Genomic DNA, 5044 nt, shown 5'->3' on the forward strand with positions numbered 1-5044 from the left:
ATCACGTAAGCAGGAAGCAGGTTATGACAATGTTTGCAGTAATAGAAAAAAAACACCAAATAAATGTTCAGCAGTGAACAGTAGCTAAGTGTCTGATATCATAATTTTATGAAGAAAATGTTTCGCATGATGGAAAAAAGATGAAACTAAGCTTTATACAATCAAGAGTGTGCATTTGACAATAATAGCATTGAGCAAGCAAGGCAAGCCGCATGCTGAAATGGTGGTCAGGGCTCTTCCAGTTTTGAAAAGCCAGGGCCAATTAGGGACTAGTTTGAAAAATGATTTCTCATAAAACAAACGCAATATGGTTACTTGCAAATATGGTAGCGACCTTGACGAATACTTTTTTTAAACCAAAGACACCCTCATCTATAATCATAATTCTTCTGTGGGTTTTTGTGTTACCATGGGAACCGATTGCATTTTGCTTTTGTGAAGCTGGCCAAATGATCATTGTCTTCATTGCTTTTTCAAATTTAAAAATAAAAGTCATACCTAAGGTATGATCGGAAAAAGGGATTGTTTCTTTCATGTCCTTTTGCAGGGGTCATGGCTAATATTCCTGTAACAAGAGGCAATTAGAAGAAAAAAATTATACATTTGTTTGATCCAGTTTTGTGTGACTTGATTGTTTGAGATCAGGAACCCAAGGAATGAATGTAAACTCTGTTTTCATAGATTTGATGAAGAGAGGCAGCCATGTGCAAATATTAGACAAAAGGATAAGATCTTGGATCAAGAGACCAAGGAGGGAGGACCCAGCAGTGCCTATCTGTTTAGTCTTTTTGGTCTCTCTGCCCCATTTCTTCCCTTGCTTTGGCCTTGGATTGTAACCTCTGAGATGGGTGTCTTCTGACCTTCTCTCAAAGAAGATAAGCCCAGACATTTCCTTATGATCAAATCTTAAACAAATGGGATAAAGGTTGAATAGTATTTTTAAGTTTAATGTCTGGTTTTGTGGAAAGAGTTTGGCTTCCATGACTTACTTTGGGAAAGAGGAGTGTTTTCTATAGCTTGGCCGTGGAGAATGAGAGGGAAGGGGAAGGAGGCCAGGAGGCAATCAGTGACAAACCTTTCTCCGAGGTTTCCCTTTTGGGTGTCTAAGTTGACTCCTAACTTTATCTCACCGTCTCCATGGTACCATGATGACTCGATCAACATTTACTGAGATCTAAGAAAGGTTAAGATTTGTGTCAAGCAGGCTGGAAACTGATACTGTTTCTTCTTACCTCTACCTTTAGACATTCTATCAAAAGGTAATGCGAAGGCTTTCAGGGGTTTTGAAGAGAAGCAGCAGGAGGCAGCTGGTGCTACTGAAACCTGTGCCACCTTGTTCTCCATCTCAGCACTCATCTGGTGATCTTTCTAGAAACATCAGTCATAGCGGTTACCAGCAGCACATATGGTTTTATTATTTTGATCTTTATTCCTTATGGGGCAAGCATCTTTTATTTCATATCATTCTGGGTATCTCTGGGCCTAGATACTGATTCACAGGCTGAGTGCTGTGGGGTTATTGCTTGTCCACAGGCTTGGCTTAACATTTTGTTTATCTGCAATTGTGTTTTGATAAAATGCATTCCAGTTAGTACATAATTCACTAAGCATGGCCTTTTCCAGCATGCCACAATAACCCCTGTTATATAAAATTGGTTAAAAACAAAATAAGAGCAAAGAAGAAAAAGGAGAGGCAGCAGAAGGAGGAGGAGAAGGAGAAGGAGGAGGAGGCGGAGGGAGGGAGGAGGAGGGGAAGGGGAGGAGAAGGAGGAAGGGAGAAGAAGAAGAAGGAGAAGGAGAAGGAGAAGGAGAAGGAGGAGAAAGAGAAGGAGAAGGAGAAGGAGAAGGAGAAGGAGAAGGAGAAGAAGAAGAAGAAGAAGAAGAAGAAGAAGAAGAAGAAGAAGAAGAAGAAGAAGAAGAAGAAGAAGAAGAAGAAGAAGAAGAAGAAGCAGCAGCAGCTAAACATCTCCCTTATTCAAACACAGGATGTGGTTGGTTAGTCATATGGTGAGGAGTTCAGAAAGGAAGAAAACAGTTGGGGCTGGATTTTGTGTATGACATAAATTTCTTTTTCTCACCTTTCCGCAAGCAAGCACACATATGCATATATAGGATGAATGACACATCCTTTCAAAGTTAATTGTTTTTTTTTGAGATGTTACTTTAAAGATCTTATTATTTTAAACTGTTTATCTGCTCAGGAGTACAGGTGTCCTGGAAGGCCAGAAGCTTCAGATTTCCCTGGAGCCAGACTTACAGTTTGTGAGTTGCCCAGTGTGGGAGTAGGAACAGAACTCACATCTTCTGGAAGAGTAAGAACATGCCCTAATCACTGAGTCACCTCTTCATCCCTCTTCTCATTTTTAATGTAATCAAGGAAGTCATCTTGCTGACCAATTTTCCTTCTGTACATCGTGGTTATACCACAAATAAGACACGGGCAAATGGACTTCAGTACTGACAGCTGTGGGGTGCTCCTGAGAGCATCCATTCTCCATCTTATACGTGGGCTAAATAAGAAAGTCTAGTAGGAACTGGAACTCAGTGACTCAGGTCCTATTTTGTAAGTCATTATTCCACACAAGGCTACAATGTAGAGGACAAAGACCACTAAGTACTGAATTTGCTCGAGGCTCAGAGGTTAAGAGGACTTAACCTTCTTCCAGAGGACTCAAGTTTGATTCCCAGCACTCAAGTAGAAAGTTAAAAACTAAGATTTTAAAAACATTTGAATTTGCACATAGATATGGGTACTACTTAATTACTGTCTAATCTGAGTTTGTTTCAGAGATCAAAGAATGATCAGAATCAGAACTGGCAAGAGCCTGGAATATAATCTGGTTGAATATTTGCCTAGTACATACAGGGTCCTAGACTTAGTTCCCATTTTGGTGGCAGCTACACAAGTTTATCATCATCATCACCACCACCATCCTCATCCTCATCCTGAGGGTGGTCCTGCTTGTACCTGTAGGAGGGACTAGAGCATGGGTCCATTTTTGCTTGCCTTCTTATCTTTATAGTCCTTTACGCTGGCCTTAAACTTGACAAGCACATGATGGCAGACTTTCAAGAGCTCATTCAGGTCTTTCTGAAATGGCTCAACAGCTGGAAGTGCACCCGGTGTCTGAATTCATGAGTTAATTTTGCTCTCTGAAGGATGGGTTGTAGTGTAACCACAAAATTCCACTTCTGGGTTCTTCATGATAATGTATGCAGACAGTTCTCCTCACGTAGTATAAATGTCACACACTGTCATCTGTTCCAGCTGTCTGGACCATTTCCAGGGCTATCTTTCTCTGGCCTTCAGCCATTGAGGTCTTCAATCCTGATATTTTCCTCTCCAGCTCCTGATCGTCTTCCATCATGGGGTGGGGAGGGCAGTTTCCAGGAAATCCTCAGGTGGCTCTGGTGAAAAGGAAGCTTTTCCCCATGTCACAAAAGGTACAGAACCAGGCAGGAAGGGAGTCCAAACCTCTTACAAAGCACCTTCAAACACAAGTTATGGCCACAAGTCTGGAAAGCTCTATACAAGAACTCTGTAAATAATGGGCTCAAGAGAACTGAGGATCAGATCCCCTTGTACCCCACAGTTGGAAGAAGTTGCTGAAGCCTAGATAGTTTTCCTCTTCTTGACAGATGGTCACTCAAATACATCTCGTACCCCCGAGGTCTTTTGTTTAAAGAACTTTGTGTTCTGGGCACTCTCTTGGCCCCATGCAGAGTCAAAGGAAGTGTTATCTTGATCCACAAGGTGGGTGTACTTGGTGCGACCACACCGTCCAAAATTCTTGACCTGCATGACTTTTGGAAGAATGATGGTTTTGTTCAAATGATCAAGAGTAGGTGCATTAAAATCTCTCTCTTGTAGACTTCTTCATCCTCATCCATGAAGAAAGCACCTTGGTGAAAATACTTTGTAAAACCTTGTATTTTCCTCTAACAGCTTTGTTGGTGATGACTTTGCCATTTGCCGGAAGTTCAGCCCACCTTTCTTCCTCAGTCAGGTTTCTCATGCGTTCAATTTCTGCTTTCTCCTTTTCAAGCGCTTCTCGGTCTTCTCTGTCCTGCTTCATTCTTTTGAGCTCTCGGACTTTCCACGCCTCATATTCCTCCTCGTCATTATCAGTACTGAGTGCATCCAGGGTGGCGAGGGACCGCTTGTTCTCCTGTAGCTCTTTCTTGGTCTCTTCTTCTACAATCTTGAGGGCGTACGTTCACCACTCCTCAGCCATGCGTTTTGCTTCCTGTTCCAGTTGTTGTCTCAGTGCCTCAGCTTCTCCTTGACCTGTCACCCGATCCTTCTTTCAAATGAAGTCAGGCTTAAGTTGAGGCTCCATTTCATCTTCACTGTCTGTGTACTCCTCAGACTCAGACTCTGACTCTGACTCCTCTCCAGAACGTCCTTTGTCTTCCACCTCCATGACTTCCGTCTCTTCATTTTTCCTCTCCTGTGCACCTGTAGCATCATGCCATGGCGCCGCTCTATTTCTTCATCGTCAATTTCTCCCTCCTCTTCCTCACTGCTGCTACCTTCTCGTTCCATGTGCCAAGCATCTCCTTCTACTTCTGAGTAACTTTCTCCTACTACTTCAGGTTCCACTATTTTTCTGTGTTGAACCAACCTCTATTCCACATCTTCACCAATGTGGTTCTGTAAACGCCGAAGTCGGGGGTCACTGGATGAATCCTTCTCCTGTTCCTCAGGCTCTGCTTCTTGTTCCTTAGCTTTCTTAATGAACTGAAATTCTTCATCCTCTTCACCTGAGGACTCCATAGGGGCATAATCTGGTCTCTTTCCGGATACATAGCATTTTACCTTCACCTTTTCCATTGAAACGTCACCTGGTCAAGAAAAAAATGTAAGTTTCACTGTCCTCTTCCCTAATTCCCTTCAACTCTTGGCCTTTGAAGATAGAACCCTGAATTCTTGATGTACAAGAAGCCTATGACAGCAATTATCAAACCACACAGTCACCTCTCAGTGCTTTGTTATAAAGTCTACGGTGTGAGAAGGCATGGCATTTTTATGAGTACCAACACC

At 42.4% G+C, this 5044-nt stretch overlaps 1 pseudogene; it reads right to left on the reverse strand.

The window, feature by feature from the left end:
* Positions 1-2980: 2980 nt before the first annotated feature.
* LOC116910892 lies at positions 2981-3365 on the reverse strand (annotated as a pseudogene).
* Positions 3366-5044: the final 1679 nt, after the last annotated feature.

The sequence above is a fragment of the Rattus rattus genome, chromosome 10 (genome assembly GCF_011064425.1).
Source record: "Rattus rattus isolate New Zealand chromosome 10, Rrattus_CSIRO_v1, whole genome shotgun sequence".
Classification (NCBI taxonomy): Eukaryota; Metazoa; Chordata; class Mammalia; order Rodentia; family Muridae; genus Rattus; species Rattus rattus.